Below are 13,948 nucleotides of genomic sequence, written 5' to 3' on the forward strand. Positions count from 1 at the left end.
GGATGCAGCTTTTGGACCATGGTGTGCAGCTCTGGGGCTGTGGAATTTCATGGCTGTGGGATTTCAGGGCTGAAGCACACAGAGGGCCCAAGCTACAGTGTGCTAGCAAATATAGGTACTTCCTTTTTTTCTTTTTCTCCTAAAGTAATGTAAAAAACCCAACTCAAAGCAGCCCTTCCCCTTGTCTTCCAAGCCCTTCAGGTTTGTTTGATAGCTCAGGAGTAGGCACAGCCCTGCTGATCTTTCAGAAGTGCCTAAAGAGTTATCTGTAGCCTTTGCTTGGATATAGTACAAATATGATTTTTGCATGTTTCCAAACTGCAAAAATCAGAAGCCTCAACATTTTGGTATGCCCATTACAGCCTGCATATAACGGAGAAAGATCCGCTCTCAAAATACTTGAGCAAAGATTTTTTTTTAGAGTGGTTTAACAAGGGTTTTAAGTGTTCAATTTTGCACCTCCCAAAGTTTATGTTTCGTAAAAGGTGTATAATGGTCTTAAGTTGTCTTTAGAAGAATTATTTCTGTTGGGAACTCAGTGTAATACTCTTGTTGGGTGGTTTTTTTTTAAGCCCTGGGCTGTGTTCTAATGTAATTTGTACTTGCTTGTTGACAAATAAAATTTTGAAATGGATAATGAGGATATAGTTGACCTTGAATAAAAAGTTATGGTGTGCAAGAATACTGTTTGTATTATTAAATCAGCTTTGAATTTTGGTAAAAGCGAATAAATTAGAATGTATATTTATTTTTCTTACTTTATTTCTTTATCGATTCGAACGTGGGTTTTGCCTTCATTTTTCAAGAATGATGAATCTTGATTCTGAGTCAATCTTGACCAAAAGAAGGCTTAGAACAAGAAAAATTCATTCAGATAATTTTAACTGAAGAAGATAAAAAAAAATTCTTTAAACTGCTACCTTAATGACCTTTCCTGAGGAAAAAACCAATCAAATGATAATTCTTTATTAGTAAAAACAAACAACTTTCATTTTGATTCTTATTGTTTTTTGTTTGCATGTCTTTCAGTTAGAAACTTTCATTAGCAGTAGTCTTTGCTACCATTTTCATTGCACTCAAATGCTTAAAAACTACCACACTTTACATTTTTTCCCTAGATTTTTTTGGGGTAGTATTTGTTTAATGTAACAATCTCACATAAACCATAAACTCTCTTAATGTTCATTGACCAGGAGACAGTTTGACCTATAAGGTACTGTCGTCTTTAGACATAGCATACTACATGGTGTAAGGACTTTAAAAAACATCTGAAGAATGGAGTAAGAATCAAGGAATATTATTTCAAAATTCTTCCAAAACAGTATGTTCAGTGTGATTTCTGTAGCTGTTTTTGCAGGAAAAAAACTTGCTTTTGATCTAGCTTATATTTTTTAATTGTTTGTTTTGCAGCATCACTGTTCTAAGTAGAAAGAATCTGAAGTGTGTCATGTTTAGGATCACTCAGGCTAAGAATTCTCTTGGTCATTTCTCTGTGTGATATGTACAAAGGTGTCAAGTAGCCTGTGACATCTGATAACAGCACTCCCTTCTAAACAGCCTGTGCAAGGAAATTAGAATATTGCCACGTTCCATTTGCATAGAAGAGCATATTTTGTCTAATCCATTTATTCCTGTTAAAGGTAATCCAGATAATAGCATGTAATGTGTGTAGGTACATCTCTAAGTAATCTACATTGAAGGTATAGTTCATTCAGAGTGACTAATGTGTGTTCTACTAGAAGAGTTCTAAAAGTACTACATGAACTTTTAAAGCATAATCTGGTTAGTTAAACAAGAACTGGAAATTCAGATTTGTTCATTTTTAACTTGACTCTTTCAAGATGTGTGCAGGAAGGGAATATGAAATTCAGTTTTCTGTAGATTTGCTTGATATTGGGAAAACTTTTTCTTACAACTCAGCTATTCATCAAATCCCTTTGTTAGCCTAAGAGAAAATTAATTTAATAGTGGTGTTGAGGTACTTGCACAAATAAATTCTGGAGGTGATTGGAACTCTAATAATTATGGTAGAAGTCAATTATTCATGAAAATGACCATTTATATCTCCTAATTATTTCTCATTTGTGCAACATGAACTGGTGGCAGGGCCCAGTCTCTCCAACACAGGGTGGATGGGCCACAGATCATCAGCTGCTCTGTTAGCTCCTGGGGGCAGTGTCGGTGTTGCAGAGAGGTGGGAGCTGTGTCTGCCAGAACCATCTTGGTTTTCATTTCATTCTCATCTGGTTACTGATCACCCAGGGGCCTGACAGCAAATCAGGTGATGGGCTGGAATCAATGGTCTCTCACCAGGGAGGTGTCAGGTTGTGCACCTCAGATTTTAAAAGAAAAAAACATTTCAAATCTGGCCTTAAGGTTGGTTGGGTCTCTCGTATTAGGAGGCCGGCTAGTGCACAGTGCTGGGCTCAGATGAGCCCTGCTCAAATTGTGGCTTTTTCACAGGTATCCTACATATATTTGTTTTTATTGCTTTGACTCTTTCTGCTGACATGACTGTTACAAGGATAACTATGCATATAGTTGAGTCAAGAATATTTTTTTGTCCAAAAGAAAGCTGTATTGTTACATCCTGGTGTTTTGGGGACAAACTGTAGTTTTCCCACTTTAGCTAGTGGGGAGTATAAATTATTCTTCTACTTTTCATCTGCTTATCTTTCCAGCCAGCCACTGTGGGAGGTAGAGTATCTCTGTGCATGATACCTCCTTCCTGCTGAAATCCTTAATGTTTTTAGACTTTTTTTTTTTTTTTTCTTTCCCTAAAAGACCACAGTTGTATGTAGTGGGTCATACCCGAAGCTGTGTTGATGTTGGTAAAGTCTAAGGCTGAGGTACAGTGGTGCTGCTGCCCACACCCTGGGCCCATCCTGCTGCCTTCAACTCCTCCCCTGCCTTTGGGCTGCATTTGCTAGACCAAGATCACTGGGTTGGGTCTGTCCAAGGGTGCAAGCTGCCCCTTGCAGTGCCTTTGCACTTCAGCAGGGAAGGGAGAGCCTGCAGCCTCTGACCATCCCAGGGACGTGGGCTGGGTGCCTGTCCAGCTCCCAGCCCACATGGAAAGCAGGACACCCATGGCAGCCTTTTGAAAGGGGCAAAAGGAGGGATTTACTGGGGAGGATGATCTTTGCCACAGCTCTTGATTATCAGTGGCATTTGTGTAACTGTCCTAAAAATAACAGCTGGTGGTGCATATTGCATAGGAATTTCTCTCTGAGCTTTTTCTTTTCATTGAAATATATTTTATTAAGGAATATATTGCAATTTTCTTTCAGCATTGAAGCTACTCTTAAATTTTAGGGCAGCCACTGTAAGTTGTGCCAGGAACTTTAGTACAGCTGTTAAGTTGGTGGCAGCTGTCAGCCTCGCAGTTTGGGAACTTTTTTGATGGAGTACAAACCTTGAAAGCATTCAACATGCACAGCTCAAAATATTAGTTCTGCTTCTAGGAAAGTGTAGACAAGGATGGTGAAGTTGCCAGCTGTCATTTTATTTTGGCGCTTATTTATTTATAAAGTTACCCTATTATCATCATGCAAGGGTAGTGGTGGGTGGAATTGTGGCTCATTTTTAGCTACTGCTCAGTGTTGAGGCTGCACCTGGAGTTTTAAATAGTTTTCCCAGTTCCAGAGAAAAGATTTTTACCAATCTCAACAGCCTGATACACTTTTAAACATGGCTTGCATTTTCTGTCATGTTGCGCGTGTGAACAACAGATCCTAGGTTATTTTACTGGAGTTAGGCAGGCGTATTGTGGTCATTAGTTTACCTTTTCAAGATCCACTATGAGTATATTGTGGAATTTTGCTCTTAAGAATAATAAAAATAAATGTTTCCATTATTACCAATACCATTTACAATTCCTGTGTCCCAAGATGAGTATTCTGTAATAAAAATTAGAGGTTAGAGGTTTGGGGAAATGAAGGAAATACTAAAATAACAAGAATATAATAGCAAAGGAATATTGAAGCCTGATATCTTAAGGAAAAGAGGCTTGGATGCCTGCACTGTTGATGTGTCTTAATAACTTCTGAGGTTGCTGGCAAACTTAGAAAAATTCAGTGGATGTAGTGGGATCTCAAAGATGTTGAGTTTCTAAAGTTCTATGAGAATAAGAGTCTGGAGAGAAGTCAGAGATACATCTGGACTCCAGCCATGGGGGTCCATGTAACTGAGCTGCAGATTGAGCTCAGTTATATGATCAGAGCTTAGAGATTTGGAAAAAAGTAGCTCTGCTGAGGCTGCAGCAGGACAGGATTCCTCCCAACTTGCTCTCATATTCCATTTCTCCAGGAAGTGGAATCCTAACTCAAGACAAGGAGCAGCAGGGAAGCAGGCTGTATGGGTCAAAGGTGTCAGTAAGGAGAGAGGATGCTATGAGCTAATCCCAAATGCAGGAACGTGATGCTGAACTTCTTCCCATCAGTTTTGACTGGTGTCTTGCCTGTTGGATCACTTGTAGTATGAAATTGAGCTTGTGTGATTCTCCTGGCTCATTCTTAATGGCTCAGATTGCACTGGGTTGGGAAAATACCTCTGTAATGGAAAGCTTTGTTCATGGCAATAATTGCATGGGAATAGTCTGCAGTGCTGCTGAAGTTGCTGCAGTGTGGGGTGGTTCTGTCCCCCCCTGCTTTATCTTTGAGTGGGGCTGCCTGAAGTGCTGGATTCAGCTGTAGGGGCTGGCTGAGCAAGCTCAGCTTTCCACTTCTGTATGAAAACCTATTGGGTAGCTATTACCCTTAGTTTTCCTCTCTTCCTTGCTTTTATTAAAATAGGAGTCATGAAACGACTGCTGCAGTTAATTTTGTGAGTTTTGGCTCCTTAATAGATCCCCACGTAATTTTGGTACACATCCTCTTGGGTCTTGCAACTATAAAGCAACTCTATAGCTTTCACTATGGCAGCTTTTCTGCAGAATCTGTTTCATAAAATGGCCTGTTAAAGGTCTTCAATATTTCCTTATTGTTGCAGGCTTCCAAAGTACCACCCTGAATAGCTTATTATATTTCTGTTCTTTCTTATGCTCCTTAAGGAGAGTATTTTTTTATTAGGTCTTGTTCCTCAAGGACAGAGTCACTGTGCTAGGCTTGTTACAATTTTAATAGACTTTCCTGTCACTTAGTCTTGTACATGGGCCATGAAACTTCAGGAATCTCTAAGATGTAATGTTATTTAAAAAGTGCCTCCTGCTTCTCTAATTAATTGCAATCAGAAAGGCTAGTTGCTGGACACATGGTGTCGCAGCTTCTGTGAAATACTGCCTGATGGCTATAAACACTGCCATATGTTCTCTGTGAAATATTGCCATAATCATTGGCAACAGGAACAGCTGATAGGAGATGAAGGATTGGTTTTCTTCTGTGTTTTTGACTTTATTTTCAAAATCTGGGAAACACTTCTTGTTCACCTCAGTGTTTTAAGTAGTTGCTGCTACCTATAGTGGGCTTGTTTCCTTACAAAATGATATTTCAATAGCTTTTATCTTTCTTGTTACAGCTGCTAACAGCTTCTTTGCATGACATGTCCATTTGCTAAAACCACTGCTTAATCAAAGTTGGCAGTTAAAGTGAGTTTTTTTTCCCCAAATGAAACAGATAATCTTGTTATGAAGCTAAATAGTTAAAAAATTAATTAGAACTCTCAAAAGCTTGACAGGCACTGAACTGCAAGTTTTCATCTAATGAGAAAGTTCCTGTTCTTCACTCTAACATAGGTAAAAGAACAATTTTGGACAATTAAATAAACAGCTTAGCTATTTACTGACTTTTGATTGTGAAAAAATGAAGTCTTCATTAATGTTAGATTTCTTTGCTGCCTTTCATCATAAAAGGGGTGGCTGTTGCAATTTGTAGTAACATCCAACAGTGTTAATAAAACATTATTTCCTCTTCTAATAAAACTTCATTACACTGTAGCAGTAGCCTAGTAAGAAAGATCATCTTTTAGTAAAAGAATGTATTTCAGAATTGTTCATTGGCATTTCTGAAAAGCTTTCCTTTGTACGCTTTGCCTCTGACATTGTTTTGAACACTTTGGCCTCCATTATGAGGAGACCATTCATTAGAGGCAGCAATCCTCCAATTACCTCAAAACAGCTAGAAGTCTCAAAAGACTGTTTCCACAATAAGCATGATTCAATAAGAGGGAAGGCAGTGCATTAAGCATGTAAAGTGTTTCTGTGTCTCTGCTTAGAAGCATAGGGTCTCATGGAAGTAAGTGAACAGGATTGATTTTGCTGCTTTTATTAGAATTCGTTTCTTCTAAGCACTGCTTTTCTGTCTCAAATTGCTAATTTTAATAGGGTACTTGCTAGCTCTGAGAAATATTTTGTTTTATTAAAGCAACAAATGGTTTTACATGTCCCTCTATACTTCAGGAGTTGTGGGCTATTGAAGCAAGCTCTGTCTTACATGCACAGCTCAGGCTATTAAAGTGTACACAGGTGATTGATCTCTTTAATAAAACCCTGTTCTTTAGTAAGGAAAGAGTGATAAACAAATGTACTTGTTTGTCCAGTGCTTCAGAGATTACAGTAACATGAGGACATCAAGAATGCCATTTTAATGAGTAAGTTAGATGAAACACATAAACACAGTCTTTGTTTTAAGCATGTCTGAAAACCAATATGCTTTAAGTTAATTTGATTCATGCTTTTCATTCATTTGTAACACCATGTACATTATAACAGCAAATATTTTGTACTCAAGCAAAGAAAAGATCTGGCAGGTAAAAGATTCTGGCACTTTCTGCATGAGAATTGAGCCAGTGAGGAACAGCAACTTTGCAAATCCACTCTCCTGTGGCTTGTTGTGGCTCTGGCTCCTGCAGAGTTTCGAAGGATATGTCACAAGTGTGCCTGAGGGGGGCTGGCTGCAGAGCTGTGTGTGGTGTAAGGGATAGCTGGAGAGCTGCCCTGAAATGCAGCCCTGTACACATCACCACAGCCCCGATGCCAAAAATTCTCCGCTGTGAACGTATTGGGTCTGTTTGTTCACGCTGACGTTTCTCAGGAATAACTCTGCTGATGTCAATAGTTACACAGATTTATATCTTTTTTTAAGACAAGTGAGAAAGAGGGAATCAAATCCTCATTTCTTTTGCCATCTACTAAAAAGCTCTACTCTTTCCATGGCAACCCCTGTTTCCATGGTACATGCTGTATTGCCCTTCAGAGAAGCTTTATTAAGAGACACATATACACGCACACACTGTCATGTGAATGTGGTTGCATTTTATAGCACTCTAAAGGAAAGCTATAGTGAATTGTAATTTTTCTTTTTTTAAGTTGTAGTGCTTTTTTCATTATACAGTGTGGTGAAGAATTATTGCTGCCACTGCTTGGCAGTGTCATGGGAGTACAATAAAATGTGGTTCTTTTCACTGTTGTTAAAGGATATTAATCAAACCTCTCTATTTACTAGTACATTAAGATAATTTTCTAAACTCTCTTTAGGCATAAGTTGCCATACAAAGTAATCAAACTCCTTTTGCAACATCAAAAGTAAATATACAATAAAGATTTTCTGCTCCAAAGTTCAATGTGGGAAATAATAAAGACATTGGCAAATTTGGAGTGTTATCTAAGAAGGGTTACTCTAATAAGAAAATGTGAATCCACAGAAATTTGTCATCTTTTCAATAATGGCACCTATTAGAAGTTACTTTGGATGTTTAAAATTAGCTAAATTTACGAAAGTCAGACACCGTACCTTTTTTTTTTGATGATAAAGGTGCAACTGTGAAACTATTAAAAGTTATATCATTACTTTTACCTTAGGAAGGTTCATTTATAATCATCCTTTTAGACTTTACAGCTCATAATGACAGTAGGTAGAAAAGGTTTCTGATACTAAGTGTAATATCAGTCTTTCTCAATATAAGCTAATGCATGCTTTAAGTACATGTTAAGGTGACACAGACAGAAATGTATCAAAATTTCTCTGAATTTTGGAGAGCTGCTTCATGTGCTATAATTGTCTGGGACTAGTGTCTGACAAGGCTCTACAGCTTCATTTTGGAGACTGTTTAGTCTCTGCTTTTCAAGTGTTCTCTTCAAACTTTGGTCAGAAGATCTGTGTAAATGGAGTAAAACTAAAAGTATAACTGTCTCCAAACAAGTATGTATCAGTTGTTAATTTCAAAGGTACCCCGATAGAAACTTTGTAAGAAAGAGTGGATCGTCTGTGCAAAAGGAACTTTGTCTGTGGCCTGAGGCTGCAAAGATAGGATAGTGGTTTCCAGCCATCTGCTCTAGTACATCTTGCCCTCACTTGGTCACTGACAATACAAGTAGGGAAGTAATATTTGAGTTGATATGAATAAAAAACCAACATCAGAAAGCTTGGAGAAACTGTTAAGGATCTGCCACACAAGCAACAGAATGCAGCTATCAGCATGTCTGATGGTGAAGTTGGAAAAGTCCAAGTGATGAGAACTATCAGGAGCTTATTTTGGGGAATTATATGTAACCTTTAAAGTTTAGTCTATTAGTCAGTGGATTTACAGCTTATGTAAAAATTAGAGGTTTTATTCTGTGTTCAGATGTGGTGCCTGTCCTTTCACCAGGAACTGTCCTGCAGCAGAAGTTTCATTAATGTCAATTAATGAGAATTTTATATTAGCATTTTAAATATTTTTCTATTCTGTTTTTCAATAGAATGAAAAGTACTATTTGAATAAACAGTTTTACCCTTTTAGAGTAAAACTCTGGGTTGGTGTTGGTGAAAATGCTGAGGAAACAAAAGATTACAATAGGATTTTTATTTATTTATTTAAATCACCAAATGCATCTGTACTAACATTTTTTTGCAGTATTACCCTGCAGTGGTGCAAATGAGTCAGAGAAGTCTGTGATAATGCCTTTCACCATAATGCTCTGTTAAATTTCATTTTTGATTTTGCTAAATCTGAGCTGACTCTCCTGAGTGTCTCTAATTTTGCTAAATCTGAGCTGACTCTCAGAGGAGAGAGACAAAACTCAGTCCTCACTGCTGGTCCTGATGAAGTCAAGCAATCCTCATAAGGAGAAAAAGTATTGCTTTTCTCTTTCCTTTCCTCAGTGCTGCACAGCCCTTTCTGTGAATGGAGCATTTGGCTGCTCTGTGCCCCCCTGGATGGAGCACTGGCACTAAAGCAAGGTGTTGGTGGCTGTGGGAGCTGCTGCAGTGCCCGGGGCAGGGTGCAGGAAGAGCTGCTGGTCAGCAGCCAGGGGGAGGCTGCCATGCCTTGAGCCCCTTGGGATCTGGCTGTGACAGTGCAGAAAGGTTTGGCATGGCAGAGCCCTGCCTTGGTGGGTTGGTGACCCAGCCCTGGCACCTGGGGCCTGCAGAGCAGCTCCCTGCCCAGGCCGCTCTCCAGCCCGCTGAATGCTCCATGCCACTCTGGAGCCATTGCTTGGCTGCAGCCCTGGGGCCTGCAGAGCTGCTCCCTGCCTGGGCTGACCACCCTCTGGCCCTCTGAACACCTCCATGCCACTCTGGAGCCATTGCTTCCTGCTGCTCCCTCTGTGCTGGCAGCAGTGTCTGGGGCCTGACAAGGCCCAGCCCAGCCTCTGAACACCTGTGTTGGAGGGCCAGGTGTGCTTGCCAGTCTGTGTGCTTATACAGACCCTGATGTTCCCTCTGGGTTATCCATTGCAGAGAATTTTGGGGAAGAAGTATTTGTGGAGAAAGATTTCCCCTCCTCTTTGCTCTTCCACTAAGAGAGAATTTATGGTGGGAGTGGAGACCCCCTGTGCCCTAGTGCTCCTCTTCTGTTCTGGCTTGTGTTGTGCCCAGGGCAGGGCCTCCAGGCTCTGCCAGACCCCGTGGAGGCTGCCCTGCATCCAGTATGGGACCACCTGCACCCCCTTGTTTCCCTCCTCATTCACAGCAATATTTCAAGATCACAGAGTTTGGAAGTTAAGCAGAAGACATCATTGCTGGTGCTGCAGACACCTGAGGGACATAAAGTTACAGATGTGGTTTTCACATTAATGTGACTTGTCACCAGGCAGAATCCCTCAGCAGAATCCTCCTGCAGCCTGTGGTCCTGGAGCAGTGTTTGGGCACAGTGCCTGGGGTGCAGATGAGCACAGGCAGCTCTGCCATGCTGGCAGCACCCCTGCCCTGCCCTGGGTGCCCGCCCTGGCACTGGGCACTGTGTCTGCAGACGCTCTCACTGCAGCAGCAGCGTGGGCTGAAGCAGCAATGCAGTCAATTCTTCATAGTAATGGTGCACTAATAACAACCCAAAATATGTTTTATGGTAGATGTTGATAACTAAATGCTTATCCCATATACAGATATTCAAATAATTGGAAATTCTTATAGCCTGGATCCAGTTGAGACTGCTGAAGGATACCTTGATATTGAAGGTTAAAATCAATAGAGTGTGTTTTGATTATTTTTCAGGTGTCTCTTCTATGTCTAATATAGCATATTTCTATTGTGGACTCTCATTTCTGTAAATCTGAAGTCTCCCATTCTTGAATGAATGAGGAGATAAGCAATTGAATTTGAAAGATACTTTATTCAACAGAAAAGCAATTTGGTTTCTGGTTATCAAAGGCCAAGAAGTAAACTAGCAATTGAATCCTCAGTATATATAACCCTTATGTTGCCAGTGTGCCTGCACTTCTGAGGAGCTCTGGTTTTGACTGTGCTCTCAGGGCCTTGTACTCAACTGGGGTGCCATTCTCTGGCTCAGCATGCTGCTCTGACATCAGGGTGGTTCTTGGCATCCTTGGAAATTTTACAGGAAGTGTTCCTCAGTGTTAGTGTTTCCCACTAGATTTTTGCTGTAAAAAGTCATTAAGAGGAACAAAGAGGAGGCAGAGCAGCAAGTTGCAAGTTAGTGCCAGGCAACCAGCCGTGATGTCCCTGTTTTGAGGCCTGTTGAGCCTCTGTGGTGGCTTTCCTCAGCCCATGGCTCCTCTGGCTGCTTGGTGCTGGGACAGGAGCAGAGCAATCATCAGCTACTGCTGCTATTTCATAAACTCATCATAAAGTCACTGGTAGCTGGTGAAAATGAATATATCTGGATTTGGCACAGATGCTGTACTTGTGCCTGTAGCATATTAATGCTGTTGACTTCACAGTTTTGAGAGATGTGAAAAAAAATAAAGGGCTAGAAGGTTATGTGGGAGCAGTGGTTGAGAGTCAGTTTGTCTGCCTGGCTGTGTGTCTACATTTGAAATGATGTAACTCAGCTGTGGCCTTCAGTTGTATTTTCCTTCTGAGAAGACTGTGATTAACTATCATAATTAATTGATTGTACATAAAATGTAATTATAGGTGTTTCATACTTTAAGTATAGTTAAAAAAGAAAAAGGAAAAAAATGTTAAGAATTCTGGAATTGAGACAGTAATAGAAGTAGCGGCTGGATATGCAGATGTTCATAGTGAATATAATGGATGTAGTAACAGGAAAGTCTTTTTAAGAGGGACTTGTCTGAGAAAAAAAAATAATAATTTTCAGCAGTATAGCTTCACCTCAGTGATGGCTGGGAGCAAAGGAAAGAATGTCTTGCTTAGAAACCTGAGAATTTTCTATCTGTCCTTTGCATGTGGGCTGCTGCTGCAGGTGTTTGAAGGCACCATCGACATCCAGTGGGGGTGGCAGAAGCCTACAGCCAGCAGGCCCAAAGCTGTGCCCTGGTTGTGTTCATTGTGACAGTAAAGGGACACTGCTGGCTTCAACTTTTAAACCTCTTTTTTATTAAGCAAAAACCTAAATCAGAGCAAACACATTTTTTTTTTTTGGGAAAAGCTGTTGCAGAATCAAAATAGCGTGAGAAAGTCTATATATTATTCTTATCAGTAGTTATTTAATGACTGAAAAATTATAAAAATACTAGATTTGTGGATTTTATAACATGATTGAAGAAAATAATCCATTAACTGGATGTTCTCAATAAAAGGCAGTGTTGCATATCAAATTTGCTTTCAAATTAAGGATGCCTTTCAAGGTGGTAGCAACAAGCACTCATCAGCTCTTTCATCCACTGTTGCTAAGAATGATGTATAAATGAAAAATTTTTAACACAAGTCAAAACTGCCTGGCCACACTTAAGATTCCTGTTTTAACATGATAAATATATTCTCTAGGTACTACTTAAAATTCTCCTTAGCAAAGGTAAAAATTAAACTTCTAGAAATTTTTCATAGTGCATAACTGCAGACTTGAAATTGAGATCTGCAGAGTTAAAGGAAGCTGTGCTCATTGCATGTCATGGAAATGACACAAAGATTTCTGTGACAGGTCTTGTTTGATGGTTCTGTGGATTTTGTGTTATTACTTCTTTGTGATGATCTTATTTCTAAGGGATACTAGAAAAATGTAAGTACAATAACATATATTGTCAAATGTAGTGACTGTTAAAAAAATAGCCAATTTCAATGGCTATTAAAATTGGCTCTTTTCATAGTCAAATGGATATTATCTTTACAGGTACTGTTAATGTGTAAAGGTACAGGATGTGAACTTGTGTCAGAGCTTGTAGGAGGCATCTGTGGTGAGCTGCAGAGCTGTGAGGCCTGGAGGGTACAGCTGGAGAGGGCCTTAGAGAGATGCAGGTTCCTTTTAGCTAAACAATATTTACTAACATTGCTTCAGCTTATAGCATTGAACTAGTTAATGGGGCACATTCCCTCAGTGCTCTATAGCAAAGGTTTTGGGTATTTTTCAAAGAAAATTAATGCACTTTGCTTACCCTTTGTCAGTGGTGGTTACAAATAGAACTACTATTTCAAGTAATAGTTATAAGCCATTATTTTAATGGTTTTACAAATACCTGGGACGACAGACTGCAATATTTCATCTGAGAAAGGACTGAATATTAAATAAATGTAACCTCCCATTGGGTCCTGCTTTAACCTCCTGCTGGTTTTGGAAGGGGAATTTAAGAGCTGAAAGCATTTTAGATTAAGTGTTAGGGGAGAGGTTCAGTAGGACTTAGACAGCAGATTAGCACTTTGTGTTTGTAACAATCCTTTCCCTCTTTGCCTTATCACTTCAAACACATCTTTGCAAGATGCAGACTTTAACTTTAGTCAGGTATACAGCTGGCTTGTGCATATTTTCTAATAGTTATGGGTAATAGATTAGTCTATTGATTATTAGTATTTTTTTCTTTTATTTAATGTTTTTCCATACTTCTGATATGTTGGACTGAGAATTGGGATTTTCCCATTAATTCAGAAGGCTGAACTTCTAAACACAATTTTTGAGGCTGGTACCCCAGAGAGAAAATTCTCAAGTCATGACCTGTTTTGTTTTGAAGTTAGAAATAGTGAAGTTGTTGAAAATGTTTAACTCAGGACTTAATGCAAGACTTAAATGCAAGCAGAACATTTAACTTCTCAAACCAAAAGTAACTGTTTGCTATAATAAACTATTCCTTCTTTTTATGGAAAAATACTTCTGGCATTTCAGCTAGGGGTAACAAGGTATTGCCAGTGTGAAATATTTTTGTCCATTGTGAGAAGTAAAAATGAATTGCTAATTGTAGTAACACTTTTTTTAATGGTTGTGTTGTGTAATGGAAATACTTGTCTACATATGGAAAGAGATTTTAGAATAATTGCAAACAAACCATTTTAGTACAAACAACAGCAAAACAGCTATTGGACTATCAAGCCCTTTAATTATATGGGAGAAAAGAGGAAAAACATTAGAAGTTGCATGCAATGTCTGTTTTCATTCTATATTTCTTTTGACAAAAGAAGGCTATTTTGAAAGGATTTGATTATTCAGCTTGTAGCTGTTATAGTAGACAGACAACCAAAAGGCAGTTTGTCTTTCTAGAGAAATTCTGGTTATCAATTGTCATGCAGACCAATTAAAAATATTTTAAAGTTGTTCAGGTGCCTTTATTGCAGTCATAATTCAATAAGTAATGAAATAAACTGATAAACAAAGTGAATAAGAAAAAGTCTCACACTGAAACTAA

This window comes from Zonotrichia albicollis, chromosome 8 (genome assembly GCF_047830755.1).
Source record: "Zonotrichia albicollis isolate bZonAlb1 chromosome 8, bZonAlb1.hap1, whole genome shotgun sequence".
Lineage (NCBI taxonomy): Eukaryota > Metazoa > Chordata > Aves > Passeriformes > Passerellidae > Zonotrichia > Zonotrichia albicollis.